This window comes from Ambystoma mexicanum, chromosome 13 (assembly GCF_040938575.1).
Source record: "Ambystoma mexicanum isolate Mex_15411 chromosome 13, UKY_AmexF1_1, whole genome shotgun sequence".
NCBI lineage: Eukaryota > Metazoa > Chordata > Amphibia > Caudata > Ambystomatidae > Ambystoma > Ambystoma mexicanum.
Genome location: NC_090938.1, coordinates 383,561,736 through 383,582,028, shown reverse-complemented (window position 1 = coordinate 383,582,028; position 20,293 = coordinate 383,561,736). Strand labels below are relative to the sequence as shown.

General features: G+C 46.3%; 1 protein-coding gene across 1 annotated transcript in view; it reads left to right on the top strand.

Moving 5' to 3' along the window:
- The window catches only part of LOC138521238 (dehydrogenase/reductase SDR family member 4-like), a 382,515-nt gene that overhangs the window by 75,624 nt on the left and 286,598 nt on the right, over positions 1 to 20,293 (top strand). The window lies entirely within an intron of this gene.

Sequence of the window (20,293 nt, the reverse complement as noted above, 5' to 3'; positions counted from 1 at the left end):
GCTAATTCCATTCATATGTCCCAATGAAACATTTGTAGCCTGTTTCTATTGCTTCTCCGGCTCTTTGTAGGTCTTGCAGATGGGGGGATGAACAAAGAACCTCTGACTCTTATGAGAGTTAAACAAAAGGCTTTAATTTGGGTCTGAAAACACAAGAAGTGTTGGAGTGAAGGTAAACAAATGCTGATGATTTCCCATAATGGAGGATAAAGAGGGTGAGGGTTCAAAGATAACCAATATTTTTAAAGGAATGTTCATAATATGCTGATCCGGGCTCCTGGTAGGACCATGAGTGCAACATTTCACATCACAGTCAGGATAAGCAGTTTCCTGAAAGTATTATGCACAGTCACTCACAGTTCCCAAAGTTGCAAGGTTCCATTAACTACTTCTGATGGTCTCTACCGTATGGTGGCTCCCTCTGGCTGCCATTACCTGGATTTTTGAATGACATTCTATTACTTCCCTGCTTGCCCTGGATCAATTTTCAGGCAGGAGTCATTAAGAGCCCTCCCATCTAACGGCTATCCTACTGAATGGGACACATGCTGCTGTCTCAGGTCCCTCCTGAGTCAGGATCTTTCTTGTGTATATCGTGAGTCCACCATAGACTCCTTTTAGGTTGCAAGCGTTGAAGATCTTAGGAGTCCAAACCTCAGAGAGCCCTAGCATTCTGGTCTCCACGAACCCTTGCAGTTCATCTTTGGCAAGTGTGTGTCCCTTAGATCAGATTTCATACTGAGCCATCTCTAGATTAGTTCTTATCTAGGAGCCTCTCTCTTTGCTATGCAATGAGATAATCCTTTCTTGGGGTTGTGGGTTGTAGCTACGCTACCACAACAGCATCTTGATTATGGCTCCCGTCAAGCCTGGCAGTGGGCCTCATTACGAGGATGAAATGAAATATTTTATTTATATCGCGCTTGTACACAAGTTTTTCAGAGCCCGACCGGCAAACAGGGAGGGGAAAATGGAAGAAAAAATAAAAACAGCATTCCTACTAGGCCCAGTGACATTTAAGAAAGCACAAGTGCATGAAAAAGGGAAACGGGGGAAAGTGCCTGGAAGGGTGGGGTGGAAAGTGCGAGGCAGAAGAGAGAAAACATAAAAAGATATTAAATCACATAAATAATAAATAAGGGCGATAAACCATGGTAGTGCAGCCAGCAAGTGGCAGGTGAAAGTTAGTCAGAAAGGTGTATCTGATAAGTGCAGAAGAAAAGTGGGTGGGGGACTGTATGGGTACAGATACAGAACCCTAGTGCAGAGGGTGGCCTGGAGGCAGTGCAGGAGGGTGGCAGGATGAGCAGGTACCTGGGCCTGAATGACAGAGAGTGGCCAAGTGCCTGATGCCAAGAGAAGAAACAGATCAACAGGGGAGAAGAGGGGCAAAGGCAAAGGCAAAGAGGAAGGTCTTGGATGTAGGATGGCGGTAACCCGTCCTCGTAACACTGAATCCACCGTCTGATATCCGGGTGCCACCAGAACATTACAAGTCATGGTGGCCTGGGATATCAGCCGGCGGTTTCGGGAAGTTCCCATTCCCGGAAGCACCGGCACCGTTGCTAACGGTGCTGGTGCTTCCGTGAAAACTCTGCGGTCCGGGGCCATTGCACACGGCAGGTCATTCCTGCCGGGCGTACCGCCCCCCCGCCCGCATAGTCGGAGTGTGGCGGTCCAGAAACGATGCCAATACGTTGCTACTGGCACCCTTAATTCTGCACTGCCACACTCATAATGAGGCCCATCTCTTGTCTGATTGGTTTCAGGTTCTTTTTCCTGTCGGGGGTTCTCAATAACACTGTCTAATTTCCCTGATTGGTTGGCTAATTCACCATGCTTGGGCTCTATTTGTCTTCAGGCCTAATTCCACAAAATACTTCTCGATATTTAACTAGACTTAACCAATGTTGGTTAATTTCAGTGGAACTCCCTGTCCACATTCACCACCGCTCGCCTTCTTCAGCCCTTCTCTAATGACTTCCTCCTTCTCTTAATCTTCTCTAACCTCCTCCTTAAGCCTCTCTGTCTTCTCATAAATGCATTTTTCTCATTCCTACTTCCTCCACTCACCTGTTCTTTCCCTCCTTTAATGCCTTCCTTTTCCTTCTCTTCCCCCTTCCTCCACTCTCCACCTCGCTCCTTCTGCACAATTCCTTATCTCTACACTTCCTCAGCACGGCTTACCCTCTTTTCTGTACTGCCACTATTTAAATCTCTAAGTGTTGCAGTAGGGACACCTGTGATTGGGTATTAACCTTGCTGTGGAGTTGGGTGAGGGCAACATGTTCCACCCTCTTCCTGTGTGCAGTCACTAAGGATTGCATTAATAATTTCTGGCCCTTGGCTCACTGTGTTGAGGATTGAAAAAGGGGGTCAGTAATTTTAGAAACAGGTGGCCATGTCATGGCAGATACCGGATTCTGCTCTGGAGACTCACTGGCATAGTGCCTGCCATTTCCTTTGGACCACTGCCAGAGTTTGTTTGCAGTTCCTCCAGCTCTCCGTCTGCAGTAAAGTACAAGTGAACTTCTGATAATGATTGCGTGTGGATTTCAATTTGCACATGCAACTCTTCTTTCTCCTCAATACAGGGTGATGTGATCATGATTTGTGTCCATGGAACTCTGGCATCTTGGCCAATCAGGACTGTTCAAGTTTGAATCCCTCCAAAGGTTTAGGAGGACAGAGGAATGAATGGCCATGATAATGAGATCAGGAATGGGTAGAGAAACTGGGGAGAGGGGCACTGCGTACCTCCTTTGGGGATGGCATCAATTAGAAGATGCCCTCTGCCGAGGAACCCTCTCACCCTACTTCCCAGATGCACCACAGGGAATCCATAGCAAACGGGTGAGAAAGAGTTTGGGGCCCTTGAGGGAGAGGGAAATTGGATATTTCAAGTTGACTGGTCTTAATCGTGGAAGAACGGGTTTAGACAGTAGCCTAGAGGTGGGAGATGTTTCTCCTTCCTCCTCTTGTGGTCGCTCATAACAGCCTCTTCACTCTTCTTGGTTTCCAGTGCTCGGGCTAGGGTCATCAATGACCTGCTCAAAACTTTAAGGAATATTTTCTTATAGTTGTCAATTTTTGAAGCATACCTCACATTTGTGAACGACAAACTGAGAGGCTTTCTGGTCTCCTGGCTTTGTGCATCCTGATGGAAAGCTCAGGAGCAAAGTCTATGACATGTCACCAGCCTACACTTCACAAGTTTGAATGTGGCATTGGTGCAAACTTAGCCTTTCATCCTTCACAGGTCAATCAAGCAAATACCATTAAAATTAGATAATAATAACACCAGTTCCAGGAGCACTTAGAATCAGGAGGACTCTGGCATAAAGTGTCATATAAGTTGTTGTTATTGTTGTTGGGTTTGTGATTTGTTTCAAAGGGTGGGTGCCAGGGTCATGTTCCATGACTGTTCTTTTGTACATCCCTGCATATAATACTAAGTTGGACTGCAGAAAGGTCCTACATTCAGTTTTCAAAATTAATCTGTTTTGCACCACCCCCCCATTGTGCAGGTTTATTGCGCAATGGAAGTCTAAGCCTTCTTCTGGAATGGCTTGTAAAAATGCTTCATCGAGAGCTGGATCATTTCTCTGGTCGAAGGCTAGGTCGGGATAGATGGTGGGTTTCTCCCTTCCTTTCTTCGATGTGGATCAATTTATCAGCTTCCCCAAAGGCTAAGTTACCTCTTTCTGTTTTATCGGGTTCATGTTCTTTAAACTTAGGAAATAGAGCTTTTTCCAAAATTCCCTGGGCATTTTATCTCCGCACCGTACCTCAAAAGGGATCTCACCATGATTTTGTAAGAGACCCTTCACATCTCCACGAACGTCAGGATCAATAATGCCTGCTAAAACGTATATCCCGAACTTCCATGCTAAGCACATTTTGGGGCCAGTCGATTGTAACACCCTAGAGGGGGTATCAAAACTGTCTGTGGTAATCATTCTTCTTTTCCTAGGGGGAATAATAGCTTCCTTACTGCTACCGATATCAAAGCCTCTTGATTCCTTTCTTGCGATGGAATGGGTAGAAGCTCTCTGACTAAGCTTTTGGAATTGTAGGGTTCCCCAATTAGTTTCAATTGAGTCACATCCTACTCCTGACACCGTATATAAGGAACTCATTGTGGCAATAGTAAAGACAGACACATGTAATCACAGTTCAAGGGTGTTTATTAAACTGTGAATACATGGTGGAAAAATACCTAACCTAAGCCTAAATCTTAGATAGGAGCAAGCTTCGACCATCAAATGAAAATAAGGCAGTCCTTGTGGCGTCATGTCCAAATAAAAGGACCTATACTAAGAAAAGCCTATTGCCAATCCTTACTCTAAATACAAAAAGAAATGTGGGGTAATGTTCTCAATAAGGAAATAAGTGTTCACAAAATAATAAGTCAGGATGTGATTGCCAGGGGACTCCCTTCTCCAATATCAGGTACTGTGCATATCTTGATCCGTGGGAGATGCTGAACCCCACAGACCCTCAGAAGTGTTTGGTCAACAACTAGATTAACTAGCAGCAGAAATACCAACAATTCGGGGGGAAAGGGGAAGTGGGGAAAATAACAAACAAACAGATTTCTGTCTTCTAACTGGAAATTCGAGAATCTGCAGAGGATGAGAAAACAAAATAATTTATGTAATCCTTTACTCTGTCCCACTCCCCATCCCAGTAACAATCAGTACCTCTTTTGCCTCATCGAAGAGTATGGAGGACTCTGATGATGAATAACCAAAGATACAAAGAAGTAATTATCAGCAAAGTTTTCTGGATTTCATTGCAAATTCTGGATTACTGCATTCAAAGATTAATATTGTCCAATATTTTACTCCTAGAAGGTTTATCTGGTTATAAACTTGAATTAATCCAATTGATATATATATATATAACCTTTATATCATGCAACAGTTCGAAATTTACTTGCTCTTTCTTGAGTTTATTTTAAACATTAAAGTTTTTAACTTCTTCTGCTGTTTTCCGAACTGAATTACGTAAATAGCGTGAAGTATCACGTGCAGGCTCAGTCATGAAAGTTCCCAAAGAACAATGATCTCCTTCAGGCACTGCTAAGTCATGTGCACGCATGCGTGGGGGATAAAGAACCAAGAGGCTGATCGCTATTTCAGCTTTTCAGCATAAACTCCCTTGAAACGCACACAACGCTATGGCAGCACTTCAAAGGGTTCATTCATCAACTTAAATGAGCGCTATCTCAGCGCAAAACACACTTTTGAAAATGAAACGGTTTTCACTTCTTAAGCGCTAGAAAGCCAAATAGTTTTTAAAAAGAAGATTTCCCCTGAAGGATTCAAACACTAGTCATTGCGGCATGCGCACGTCAGGAAAACAAACCTTTGTGATCAAACACTATAGATTTAAACCGCTAAGGCTTCCCTTCATGCACAGAGGATCATGCACTAGGAAATCCTTATTAATGTATCCAGATGCCAATTAAAGACTGTTGTTTAGAGTTCAGTCACGTGGTCACTTTAAAACATGGTACAGTTAAAAGCAGAGCGTAACCTAACTAAATACCTAATCTAAACTAAATTATTATTATGCTGAACTTGCTCTGTGAAGAGGTCCATAGATCTTTACTAAAATGTTTCACAAATGAAACAGAGCGCCGCATTCCCACCAATGGTTCCGCTTGTCTTGTCCCACACCGTAACTTCTCCTGTAATGCTTAAAACCTGACTGAACCTCTGTTTTCAGATTAATGGTCTCCATATTAAGAGCAGGAACACACAGGACCTTCCTACTCGAGGAAGGAAGATGAAAGGCAGTTGGAAATACCAGTAAATCTCCTATGTCGCTTAATTGACCAATCATGAGTTGTTCTGTTCTTCTAAACAAATCAGCAGCTGGATACATTTCCGCCATGATGGATTGGGGAAACATCACTCTGCAGATAAGCAGCTAAGGGCCCATCCCAAGAAGAGAAGACATCTCAATAAAATCTTTCCCAAATCACTAAACTTATGAATGCATATCTCCAGACCTGACACGCACGTTTTGAGCACGGGACAAGGTGGACCTCCTAAGCACAGCACACACTCGAGCCTTGTCAACACGAGTCGACAGTTCCGTTTCAGCTATCAGGTTCTTTGATGGTTAAGTCTCTTTTCGATAAAAGTCTCTTGCCTTCGAGGGCCTGATGCATAGCACAAAGTTCTGTTTCATATCTACTTTGGGTGACGGCTTCACCACTGGGTCCCACTCTTCCGGGCGCAGACCCCTCGCAAGTCGTATTTAACAATTCCATTGAACAGTTCCAATCTCAATGAACTTTGAGTGATGACTTTCCACCCCTGGATCTCGCTCTTCCGGATTTAGACTCCTTTTCAAATGCTAGCCTCCTCCTTCGGGTTCACAGTGGCTTTTCTTGCATTCACAAGTCTTAATGTCTTTTCAAACAATTTACTGTGGACATCCCTCCATCGGGTTCATTCCTGTCAACAGACTGTTCATGTACTAATTTTTATCACAGAGGATTAATCTCCCTTAGCTTTCTCAATCATCTGTCGGTCAAAGACTTTCAACAGTACAGATGATTTTACAAGACCCCTGTATGACCACTTTGACCTCTCTTCGCCTCTTTCCAAGGCCTTCTGGTTACAGTAGTCTCTACCATCGAGTATTTGCCCAGAGTTTTCTGCGTGAGCATCCACGTAGTGCCGGACGTCTCTGTTGCTGGTTTTCCCCCTCTTTTCTCAATAGTTCCTTTAAACCTTTCAAAGTTCAAATTAGCTGCCTGCAACTTTTCGTTTGACACAGTTCGGTTTCTTTTCGACTCTCTCCTCGACGCACCGGCTGTGATGATCCGCTTGGCTTTCTTCTCTTTGGAGTCAAGGTTGGTACCTCCGAGACAAACGTCTCTCCCGGGCTTGGTAATCAGCGGAGGGGGTGACGTGTACAGTTGACATCTGTTGCAATACACGCTGGCTATTGTTCTCAGTCTTAGGTTTCCATCTGCAGAGGTTTCACAGGCTTTGGTCGGAAAGGTGAAGGCCGCTTCTCTACTTGTCAGCCCCTCGGTATGCGCCGTCTTTCGCCTCCTTTTGAACTATTGTTCTGAGTTATCTCTCACGTTGTGCGGTCTGCCTTGCTCGCCCTGTGCTCTCGTGCTCCACCTTTTATCCCTGTGGGGAAGGGAAAGGGCCGTCAGGTGTGTATGATTCTGGTCAATTGCCTGACTTTGCCTGACCCTTGTATCGGGACATGTCAGGTAAACGGCTCTGGTGTTAGTCCGTTGTCTTTTGTGTTGTGTGAAAGTGTTTGTGTCGGAAAAAGGGGGGGGGGCAGTGTTTTGGAATATCCTATGTGGTAGGATGGAGAAAAGGTGTTGAAAGAAGGGGGATACAGCATCTCACCTGTGAGTGTCCCACTCCTACTCCCCAAGGATCCTCGATCCAGGTGATCATCCGTCACTGATCCACCCCCAGGAACTGGATCCAATAGCGATGGCCGTGTTCTGGCCACCTGGAGGACAGATCCGTGAGGACTAGCTAGGAAGACACCTTCAGGTTTCTCACAACAGTCATCAAGATCATTTAAACAAGAGATTAACATGGTAGCCACATTATGAGTTGTACTCGCCAACACTCTTAAAACAAGGTATTTTTTTGGTCAGATACTTTTCGTTTGAAAAATACAACAAAGAAGAGGGACCCTCCTGCATAGTTTCTACAGAGACACTCTTTCATAGTTTCTATGGAGACACTCCTGTGAGTAGGCCCGAAAAGAGACACTGCTCCATGTATTCCTGGGTATCTGATAAAATGTCTCAAAAATATGGTACATAGCAGTTGTTGTTTCCAATTTTTTCTCTCGCTGCTATCAGTGTTTCCAGGTTAATAATATTAGGGAACTTCGTCAGAGTGTTTCACTGTTCAAAGGGGGAAGTTCATGAGTTGCATAATTGACCTGTTATTTGAACAATCTAAGGAAATCACGATAGACATTGAACATCCCTATTGAATTTGACTGTGATGCATTTCACATATATCTACTCAAAACTATTTTGACACATTCTCTTTGCAAAAACAATTGGAAATATACAGAACATTATTGAACCTTACAGATTGCATGATAGGGGTAAACTGCATTCATTCACTGACAGCCAAAAAAACGATATGTGTTCAAACATGATTTTTTCTATGCAAAAAGCACAAATAAAGATGGACTACACAAACAAATTTACATTTGTCTGTTTTCTCTTGCTTTATTATAAAAATACAGTAAAGGCGTGAGCAACAATACAAAACAAAAGTACGGCGAATTTTTAAACACAAGACCTGTATTTTCAAAAGGCTTTATACACAGTAATACAACTGCATTTACATTGTCACGCTTAGCATGACTTAGTAACTGTAAAATAGCCAGATAAACTCACACAGCCGAAATGATTTTGTTATGGACAACGCAGCTGTTTTCTTCTCTTTGGCAAGGTAGCAGCTAGTATGCTAACCTGAGCAACACTGATCTTGCATTTCCTTGTTGAAAGACAAACATGCCAGCTTATATGTATGCTACTCACAGAGTAACTTTGGATATTTTATTGTATGTAAATGAACATGACAGTCAATGGTAATTAGAGGAATGACACTTATCTGTTAATATTGGATTGGCTAATATGGAAACAGGACTTGGACAAACTAAGCTATAGGGGAGCGACTAATCCACATCTCAAAAGAAGTTGGAGGCTACATCACTGAAGATACTGAAGGGCAGGACATGGAGGACATCAGCAGACCCACAAGCTTCGACTGTGGTGTACACAAGCATCAAATGTAATGACTAGGGCAATACTGTCATTCTAGTCTATGGGCCTAAAAATTGGCACTTTGCTAATGTTTCCAAATTCTGATTTGTAATGCTTGCTTTAATAATTTGTAGGCAAAACTAAATTGCAGAGCTGAACTGCTTTGGAAACCTGAAGCAGTGAGCATTCAAATTTCTTGGACCCTGAGACAGTAAATTGCTCATGGGACTAAAACATGGTACTTTGCCAATTTTTCCTAATTCTATTTTTCTGACTGTTTCAACATTTGGGGGAGCTGGAGGGGGTGAAATAAGCTATTTTTTACTATTTTTGCAGCATATATTTTTCTTTTCCATGCTTATACTATTAAGAGACACCACAATGGATTTTTGCTTGATTAGACTTTCAACTTTCCCTGTGCTTTTGATACACTCACCTTAAGGTGGTTTTGAGTTTCGACACAGCGTCCAAAGATAGCCTGTTATGCCCTTTGTACTTTTTTGGCCAGAACAAGCTGATACATCAAAGCACAGAGGTGGGGTGCGAAGAATCCTTACAAAGGATTTAAAAGGCTTTATTTGTAATTTTTGCAACCATGGACAAAGTAGATACCTTTTAGGTTGTTCTAAGCTAACCACCCATAGAAATTTGACAGTTTATTTTTAACCCTTTTAAGGGGTTATTCAGAGGTTGGCCTGTATAATCTTGTATGTCCCCTAGCTTGCTAATCTACAATATCACAATTGTGAGTAAGATTTCTTTTTTTAACTTTATTTATTGTAAAGCTTGGCAGTGCAACAGGAAAACAACAATACATGATGTGTCAGTGGGTCCACATCTGATAAGCATGCAAAAATGCGAGTCATACAGGTCAACCAAACATTGTTAAAGGTACACAGAGATAAAACAACAAAACATGTGTCACATCCTTTGCGATACATACTGACTAAACAGTTATGGGAAGAGGGGATGACGATTTACCAATTTCGTCTTCCGAGTCGGTGGACTTAGAGGAGATGTATAGGCGGAATGGGGCCCAGATGTTCCTTGCTCTAGATATTACCAGTTGTAGCAGTAGCTAGCACTCCTCGGTCGCTGTTGCCCAGGTGATAGCACAGAGCCATTGGTCTTGTGTCGGGGATCTCGGGCGGAGCCACAGTAAGAGGATACAGCGGGTTGCAAGAAGCAGGCCCAGGCTCGCCAATCTCTTGAGGTCACGGTTCAATGTGGGAAGTTCGTAAAAAAGGCATGTCAGTGGGGACGGGGCGACATACTTCAGACCAGAAAAGGGTGAGTTGCAGACATGACCCTAGCATGTGCATGTAATCCGTGTCATCGGAAGTACATCTTGGGCATGTGGGTGGGTAATCCTGCGTGCTGCATACAATATAGTCTGATCGGCGTATGATGGAACCTGGCTGGCACACATGTATTCCCAGCGCTGATCAGATATCTCGGTTCCTAGATCCCTTGCCCAAGATTCCCTGAGTTTAGTGAATGATGGGGATACTCTGCTCTGCGTTGCAGTATATAGTCTGGAGACTTTACCGTTGAGGGCTGTGGTATCTAGTATTTCTGATAGAATTGGGTTGTCCTGTGGGATTGTAGGAAAGTCGGGCAGTCTGATCTTTAGTGTGCGCCGCAGGCCTGCATATTGCAGCCAGCAAGAGGGTCTGTTCCGTAGGGATCTTGGCAGATCGGACCACTCGATGAAGGCCCCCTGTTCAAATATGTCCTAGATAGTAAGCAGTCCAGCTGCCGCCCACCTGTCTACTGTTGCATTATCTACCTGGGGGGAGTTAGGTAGGAGATTCCAGAGGGGAAGGTCACCATGGAACGGAAGTATACCCCCAGTTTGTTTCCATATCTTGGTTAAAGCTAGGGCTGTGCGCCAACAGGATCGGAGGATTCACATTTCGTACCGCAGGGGGGGAGGACTATGGAGCGGATATCACAGCCATCTGTAGCAAGACCTTCCAGTTTAACGTGAAGAGGGGGGTCAGCCAGCATAAACCAATATGAAGCAAAGTGGGCTTTGGCAGCCATCCAGTACCCCTCGAAGTTGGGAGCTCCAAGTCCCCCGTCTTGAGGTTGGGGCTGTTAGTGTTGACGGTTTTAGGCGGACCGCGCCAGAGTACCAGAGGAAGGTATTGATGGTGCGAGCGAGTACTGCAAAGAATTCTTGGCCCGACCATATTGGGACATTTAGGAATCTGTACAATAGTTGTGGCAATACCACCATTTTAAGGACGGCAATCCTGCCAGCCAGAATAATCGGCTATTTCGTCCAACCCGCACACCTCCGGGCGAGGTTGGTTAAGTATTCGCCAAAATTGCCACTGTGTAGTGTTACTGGGTCCCGAGTGATTACTACGCCCAAATAGGTGATCTCGGTCTGTGCCCATGCAAACCCATGGAGGTCCAAGGGAGGGGTGGTGGCTGCGGTCAACGGAAAAAAGTACAGATTTGGTGCAGTTTACTCGGAGGCCCGACAGTTCACTGAACTGGATAACGTCATCCAGTATTGGGGAGAGATTAAGCTCAGGGTGGCACATGAAAAGAAGGGCATGTCCGCGTACATTGAGACGATCTCGGGTGGACCCGACAGTCGCAGGCCTCTGTGTGCGTGCCATTGCCGTATGCTGTCAGCTAATGGCTCAATGGCCAGAGCAAAGACTAGCGGCGAGAAGGGGCAGCCCTGCCTCATGCCTCTTGCTATTGAGAATTTGGTTGAGCACAAGTCGTCAGTGCGGACTCTGGCAACTGGGGAGGAATATAGCAATTTAATACAAGTCCAGCTGCTTGCGTGTTAGGATCGATGCGAGCTAGTATGTTGAATAGTCAGCGTAAATTAAGGGAAGGAGAGCGGCCTGAAATGAAACCCGACTGGTCCGGATGTATAATGTAAGGCATATATTGGGCTAGACGCAGAGCTAAGACTTTAGCATAGATCTTAACGTCGCAGTTATTAAGTGAAAGAGGGCGGTAGGAGCCGCACTCTGTAGGAGGTTTGCCCGGCTTAAGTAATACCATTATTATCGCTTCCCGAAGGAAGGGGGAGGGATACCTGTAATGCATGCCTCGTTCCATAAGGCCAGTAGTGGCGGGTCAAGGTGTATTTTATAATGCTTGTAAAACTCAATTGGGAATCCATCGGATCCCAGAGCCTTCCTAGAGGCAAGTAGGTCTATGGCATTGGCTATTTCATTGGATGTGATCGGAGCATCGAGTGCATCTCTAGTTTCGGAGGAAAGGACTGAGAACGGACGGCTATCCAAGAACGTGCCTATGTCAGTTTCCATGGCTGTATCAGTGCTGGAATAGAGTTTCTCATAGAAGGAGCTGAATTCGGCATTAACCTCTTGTGATGATAGGGCCAGGGTGCCATCAGCTCTTTCTATCATTGGGATATGTGACGTGCCCCTCTCAAGTCGGATCAGCCTAGCGAGAATCCGGCCGGGGCGCTTGCCCTCTCCGTATCGACGTGCAGCATGGGGGGAATCCAGAAATGTTCGCTCTCGTTCGGCATGCGAGCGAAACATATGTAATTCAGTGCCTAAATCCACTAGTGTTTCAGTGGATGGAGTAGAGGCGTACTGAGTCTCGACGAGGGCCAGTCTCATTTCACTGATAGCAATGTCCCTTCTAATAGTTCGGAGTATCCCCGCTTCTTTGGAGATTGCAATGCCCTGATATATGCCTTGAACGCCTGCCATAGGGTGGCCGGAGATGTGACAGTGCCAGTGTTTAAGGTAAAGAAATCATCTATGTTAGTGCCCAGCTCAGTTTCAAAGGCGAGGTCTAGTAGGGAATATGGCTTTAGTCTCCATGACCGGGTCTTAGGTTCCTCAGTAGTCCTTCTCGGAGAGATTGTCACTGGGGAAAGGTCTGAGAAGGTCCTAGGAAGAATAGACATATGGGTGACAGTCTTAACTAGGGTGTCTGTAATAAGCCATTTATCAATGCGGGAGTGGGGATCGTGCACTGAAGAATATAAGGAGAACATTCTAGCTTCGGGATGAAGTCGATGCCATGGATCGACAACGTCAAATTGGGTTTGCAAATCGATAATAGTTCTAGCCGCCTTGGATAACTGATAGTGTTTAGAGCCTGATCTGTCATAGTGGACACCAAGTATGGTATTAAAATCCGCCCCCCCTCCCTAAAGTATTGGGACCAGCGAAAATCCAGATAGGAGTGTAGAGAGATACAAGTAGAAGTCATGATCATCCATGTTGGTTGGGACCATATATGTTCAGCAATACAATTTCCCTGCTCTGTAGGGTTACAAAAAGTAAGACATATCTCCTTTCTGGATCTATGTGTACCATCTTCAGTTGGAATTGTAGACCTTTATGAACAAGAGTCATGACCCAACGGTTTTGGGTCGAATAAGCAGTATAATACCGTTGGGAGCCCCATGTTTTGGCAAATCCCTCACATGTACCTATGAGGGCATGCGTTTCTTGCAAAAAAAGCAGCTTAGTTTGATGCCTTTCGATGTGGAGTTGCAATTTGCGCATTTTAGCATGATTACGCAGTCCCCTGACGTTCCAGCTCATGCATGTAATAGACTCAGCCAACTTGGCGCCAGTAGTATATCCCAAGTAGCAAGTGGTCTTGGCCCGGAGTTGCAGTAGAGCATCCTGGCCTATGATCATAAGGCAGTGGACCCACCAGTTCCATTAGGTTGAATTAGGGAATTGCAGTTCTCATTCGCTTGCCAAGCAGTTTTACAACTATATCCCTCTCCCCTCCCATCCCCACCCTCACCCCTCTCCCAATGAGAGAGGTGACACCCAAACAGAACTTAACCCAAAACAAAACCATTGGCGACATTGCCTGGGGGAATGCGCTCGTATTCGGGCGTTGGCTAGGTATAACGTGGTGTATAATGCACTGACAAAACAATCATCACAACAAGGTGGATCAAATATGCGAAGCCGGATGCAGTGTCAAGGGAAATCCCCAGAAAAAGAGGGTTACCATCCAGGATACATTCTGGGACCTGACCCGCAGGAAGGGTTCAATTAGCAACAAGAACATGTTCTCGACTACTACTGGGAGTCATCTCAGTGGGTAGGTTATCCAGGGAAGTGTTCCTCAATGAACTTGGACGCCTCCACGCGGAAGGTAAAGAAGAAAACTTGGTTTGAGTATTCAATCCTAAGTTTAGCAGGATACAGCACAGAGTGTTTGACTCCCAAGTCTCGCAGTTTCTTCTTTACATGCAAGAATGTCTTCCGCTCCTGTTGAATAGCAGTGGAAAAATCTGGGTAGAGGCGGACCCTGGAGGATCCTCGGAAGAGGTCGCCCTTGATCCTCGCAGCAAGTAGCAGGGCATCCCTGTCGCAGTAGTTCAGCACCCTTGCTATAATAGGGCGGAGAGGACCCCCCGGTCTCGGTTTTGCCGTTAAGGATCGGTGAGCCCTTCAGATGGCAAAGTGTGGAGACAATTTCGGGGAGTCTGGTAGAATTAACAGAGTTTGCTCTCTGTGGTCTTCCATGGGCCCTTCAATGTTATCTTCCGGAATGCCAATGATCCGGATATTGTTACGCCTAGAGCGTGATTCAAGGTCCTCATTTTTCTTGCTGATCTCCTGGACTCGTCTGGACAAAACATTCATTTCGGACATGAGGGTTCCGATGTCGTCCTGAGCAGTACTCACTCTATTAACCTCTATCACCTAGGCATCTGTATTTTCCATGTGCGCCTTAATTGAACAAATAGTCCCACTCATGTTGTCCAACTTTGAGTGGAGGGTAGTGAACCCCTCACGCATATATTCAAACATTTTCGATGATTCTGGAGTGTCAGGGGGTGAAGACATAGCTGCCTCTTGCTCCGGCTCGCATTATTTCTGCGTCATTTTTGTGTACATGTTGATGGAGCTTTGTTTTTTATTAGCTCCCTTAGTCATGGTGTACGAGGTTATTGGAGTGATAAGGCAGCTCCAATTGCCTGTCCAAGACTCGGGGGGGGGGGGGGGAGGAGGCCCCCCGCCCGAGCACTGGTTATCAGGAACGGAGGGTGTTCCCCTCGCTGGCCGCCCGCTAAGCCCAACCGACAATGCTACACAGTTCAGAGTGGGTGGTCCAACCCCTTTGGTGTCAATAGATCAGTTGATTTGGGTCCAGACACGGACCCACAGGACAGTATAAGAAGGCCAGTGGTTCAGTCCAGAGTGGGGGTCCCCGCTATACTGAGCGAGTCCTTAAGATGGTAGGACCAGGGGGCCACCTCCCAGTGTGCCCTACCCTGGAGCCAGATAGTTTCGGTGGGTCCAATGGGGGTTGCGTGATTATGGGTAAGTAGTCTAATTCCCTTCAAGCAGACTGTGGTCTCCCACGTAGATGCAGAAATAAGGAAACGCAACCGTTGGATTCACACTTGCAGCGGTCGTTCCAGCATCCTGGGTCCTCCTCTGTCCGACTAGAACTCTCACTATGTATATACTGGCACTGACGGTACAGTTCATTCAAGTGGGCTCTGCACGTAGCAAAAGGGGAGTCCGGCAAATAGTTGTACCTAGGCGTGGGGCACCCCTAAAGTCGGAGTGGGCCAACTTGGGTGCCATACACCAGGACCCCCTACACCCGGCGCAGCAAGGCCGCCGACAGAATGAGCGAGCAGTATATGATGGAGTTTGATGAAGCCCGCTGGTGATTACTGGCTTAAATAGTGTAGATAGTGTATCGGTCACCAGTCAATGGGGAGTCCCTGGGCCCTCACCGCGGTGTCGATCGGCAGTGATCCCTGAAGTCTGCCCCGACAGCCCGCCGGTGGGTCTGGAAGCGGGAAGGAGGCTGTGCCCTCCGGTGTCGGGGCTCAGTCCTGGGCAGAGCAGCAGTGTTCAAGGGTGTCTTCGCCGATGGGAGGGGTTTATTGTGCAGCAGGTGGCCCAATATGGGAAAAGTTCACGGCACCATAACAGATTAATTGGAGAACAAGATAATCCTCAGCTTGGAGCGCACGTTCAATCTGCCATACATGTCCAAGCGCAACAGCGCCCCCTAAATTGTGAGTAAGATTTGACATGTTACTGTGCCACAAAGCCTACACACACATTGTTGATTTATTGGTGAGAGTTTTCAAATTTTGAAAGTGAATAGAAGAGTAGGATGCTGGGTATTTGATGCTAGCTATCTACGCAACTACTTTATTTCTAATATTTGGAAGTGTATATTGTTAACTATACTGTTTTAAATGCTCATACATTATCTCTACAAGAGAATAGATATACCTAAATACTAAACAAGAGAGTGGGAGCATTATTAATGTATTTCTATTTATGGATATAAAGACCCTATATTGCAAGTGCACATGCGTGTCTGGTATTGTGATAAAACTGCATAGGGAAAGTTTTAATAGCATCTAATGTTTTTCATACACACTTGAGTAGCATGCCTTGGTACATAGATACTCTAGAGGTAGACCCACACCAATATTGCTGTCCAATAGTATAACTGTCAGGTGTTCAGGGGCAGAGGTTTCCCTTGCACAGAGACCAACATTTCTCCAGAGCCTTGCTTTGGGTACAAAAATATTCTCTGCCACAACACCGGCCATTGCCCGAGGTGGGGATTTAGACCATCTTTGGGGTGAAGTTTAGACTCTGGCATGCAGGTTATTATGTAAATCATGACACTGGGAGAGTGGGGTTCAGCCAGAATGGTAGCCTCAGAGGTAGGGGAAGGGGGGAGTCACCAATCGTCCCCAATTCTCAAGAGCTGTGCCCGGAAATGCAGTTTTTACAGTGATGATGGGCGGGGACGAGAATAGATGGTCCTCCAATGCATCTATTATCATTAAAAACAGGTGCTACAGAAATATATGGTAACATAAAAATACTGCAACGTAAAGATGTCGCCTATACCGAATACAGCGCCTTTGCGCCATACTAATATCCTGACCCCCCCATTACTCCGGCCAATGGAAGCAGGGATTGCGGGGGTGTACCCTGCTCCCGTTAGTCAGAGTAATAGGGGTCGGGGGATGCGTGGTGTCCCCCACATCCATTACATGGTAGCGGGAGACAATAAAGATAAAAGTAAAACAAAACAAAGAAAGAAAAAGGACCCAGCAGCGCCAGTTCAGATCTGCGTTAGTGGTACAGAACTGACGCTGCAGGGACACATTTGAGAAGGCGGCACACTTCTGTGTGTGCCACGGAAAAGATAAGTAGGGGGAGGCAGGCAGGGGGATGAAGTTCCTTCCTGTGAATACTGAGATTTTTCGAATTTCAACTCCCTTCAGATCCCCCATTACATTTCCAGTGAAGAGATTATGGGAGGGTCGTAGTCCAAAACAGTTGGCGAGCGCTGTGAAAAAAAGTTGCATTTGGGACATTTCTTTGTGGGAATTGTGGTTTGTTGCCATATGCCCTGCCGGGTGACACCTAACTGTTTGGAGGGTCTAATGACAATGGCATCTCATCTCATGTGGCCTAGGGTTCATTGGATGCATGGGTGGCCTCCTTGGGGTTCAGAGCGGGAACCCTGGCGATGCGGTCAAGCCCTGCCATATGGTGAACGCCATGTTTGTTCATGCACTTAGACAATCATGCTCTGTGTCCCTCCTGTTATGTCATTGCTCACTATCTGTACTCCATTGCAATAGTTTCGGCTTAAAGGTGTTGCAAGCGACACCTAATAGCCCTAACTAAAGATCCCTGAAGGGAAGCTAGCTACATTCAATGGGGCCATAGTAATCAAAGGAAAGTGCTTGATAGCCAGAAGAATGTACTTGACTCAAGCCACGATAAAAAATGTTGTCTTCTTACCAGTTGCAGAAAGATATTCTAAGTGGTGCCATGAAGGAGCCTGTACATCTCTGAAGGCCCATCTGAGCGAATCGCTGCTCTCTATGGATGATATGCTGCAGAGAGCTGACTATCGCAAAAGCCGCAGGGTTGAAAAGACTGCAGCCAACAGGTTGAAACAGAGAAGACCTGTCAGAATCCTTTGCATGCAGGAAGTGCATTGGCAAGGTGTCCGTTGAGCGAGACCCCCGAGAAGGAGGTTAGAAAACAATTCCTGGGATTTCAAAGGTGTGTGAGATGTGCGTGTGTTGGTGTTCTCACAACGCAGATGCTAAAGACGTAGGATAGGGCGGAGGAACTGCCTGTTGGAAGAGGCAACCAACTACAAGTTGGACCAGAGTTAGGGTGAACATCGATGTTGGGGCCTACCCGAAGTGCTAATGAGCGAATGAGTCTGTTGCATATATGGCGCATGAGAGTCAAGGTGTGGAATCATATACCGCAGGCTTGGGGAGTGAGTCCAGGAGCATTTGTGTGAGCGCGTGCCAATGGCCACACATGTTCATGCAGTAACTGTGCGGGGTAGTTCCTTGTACAGCGGTATGGCCCTAGAGAAAATGCAGTGGTTCAGGTGGCTCACCTGCAATCCCAGTGAACCCCACTTGGGTACTAAGATGCAAACACAAGTGGCATGAACCGGGTGAGGAAGCAGCATCAAGAGAGCTGGGATGATACCTGTGGCTGCTGGAAGCTGGCACTGGATACTTAGGTGTGTGTGGACCTACACCCTAAACTAGCTAGGTGTAGCGCTAGCTAGTTGACAACTTGAGGGAGCTCAATTTGGCAAAGATTAGGCAAGCCCCTGGAGTAGAGAGTATAGGTTGGGTCCTTTAGATGCAGAGTCCACTCTGATTACTTGCTTGCGTAGTGCCAATAGGGTGCAGGGTGTGATTGGATGACCCCGGCATAGAGGGCACAAGTAGTGTTGCTCAGTTGCGAAGGGCCAGATTAGAGCTCTCTCTTGATTGACTCCCATCTCTGGTGGCACTTGTTAAGGAGTTGCATGGTTGGGTGGAACCAGAGCGGTGGAGGACCTAGAAGAGACACCCCCTCTATCAGATGGCTAATGCTGTGCCTGTGGGTAGAAGGCATAGATGCAAGCCCCTTTCTTTGATGAGCCACGATGAAGCTACACTGTTTCAGTGAGGATGCTTCTTGGGAAGGGATGCTTCTTGGGAAGGTCTAGCTTTGTACGTGTTAGAAAGACCGAATACTGAAGACCATCTCTAAAGCCTAATCCTCATTGTGCACTGTCAGCCAGATCCAGAAAGTCAATTCAGCGGGGAGAGAGCTTTAGACAAATTAGCGGTTTTGAGGGAGCCAGAGTGTGGGTAATACTGTGCAGAGGCTGTGGGCCACTGTGAAGGGTGGTGGGGTAATGGTGTAATTTGTTCAGTCGCTTTAGACACAAACCTAAGTCTTATTTTGGGGTCTGAGGATACACCCTCAATGGCTCATGCTGGGCTGGAGGGGTGGGTGGGTTATGGCTCAGGGGCTGAAACCTTCCCATGTTGGCAATATCCCACCTGCTCAGGGATAATCCAAATCAGCTTTAAAAATTAGGTCTTTTTTGGGTGCGGCCTTCACCGGGTGTGTTTTTAACATAGAACCATTCTCTGCTTGATGCCCCCCCTCACACAGTGTTTTCTTCCCATCAGACAACAGGTGGCTGTAGGTAGTGTGGGGCCATCCCCAGTTTTTCATAAATCACTTGCATGGCACTACTGCCACAACCTCCCTATGCCAGTAATGGTCACTCTAAACCACATTCATGAGGCTTCTGCCACAATCTCAGTTTGTCATGAAAGCTCACTGTAAATCACATGAACAAAGCTGCTGACACAACCTATCAATGCCAGTATTGGCCATTGTAAAATGGCAGTACCCTATTAATGCCAGTAATTGTCACTGTAAATCACATGCATGAAGATGCTGACACAGCCCATCTATGGCAGCAGCCTCTGCAAGGGATTTGAAATGACCGACCATACAAACACTTGCATACACACTCATGCCCAGAAAGATGTGTGCGTACACACACACACACACGCACACGCACACGCACACACACACACACATCACAGAATTAAAAAACACACACTTACATTAGATCTTATCTTCTGTCTTCCTTTAGCAGCAGAGTGAAGGGCACAGGTGGTGCAGGGGCATGGCTGGGCATACAAGACAGAAAAGAACAAGGGCCAGACGCGCAACCGGGATGGACTTGAACACCCATGGTCAGTGTCTCTTTGCTGCTGAGCAATATGGTGGCTGCCAAGCAACCTTGTATAAGTGGCGCACAGAGCCTCACATCTCCTGTGACAGCTGCACAGGTATTAGAATTTCTAAAAAATATCAGAGCTTCCGCTCAGTGAGTGCCAGATCTGCAAGCGCCAGCGTTGCGGGAGGCATGGGTGGCGCACCGGGTCCACAGAACAGCCAGTCCCCGGGTAGGAGGCCGGGGTGGGGGGTCGACCGACCACCCTTCCACCACTGGCTCCACCATTGCATCCTGACTTGGGGGGATGCCATACATCAGGGCTGTGTTTGGAGTATTTCAGTAGGCCATGCCCCGGTCCCAGTTACCCCGGGTCATGACCACAGGCTATGCCCTCTCAGGACATTGGGAAAGGGGCATAGGCCAAGCCCAGGCACCATAGGCACATTGCATGGTAAGAGGCCCTTGCCT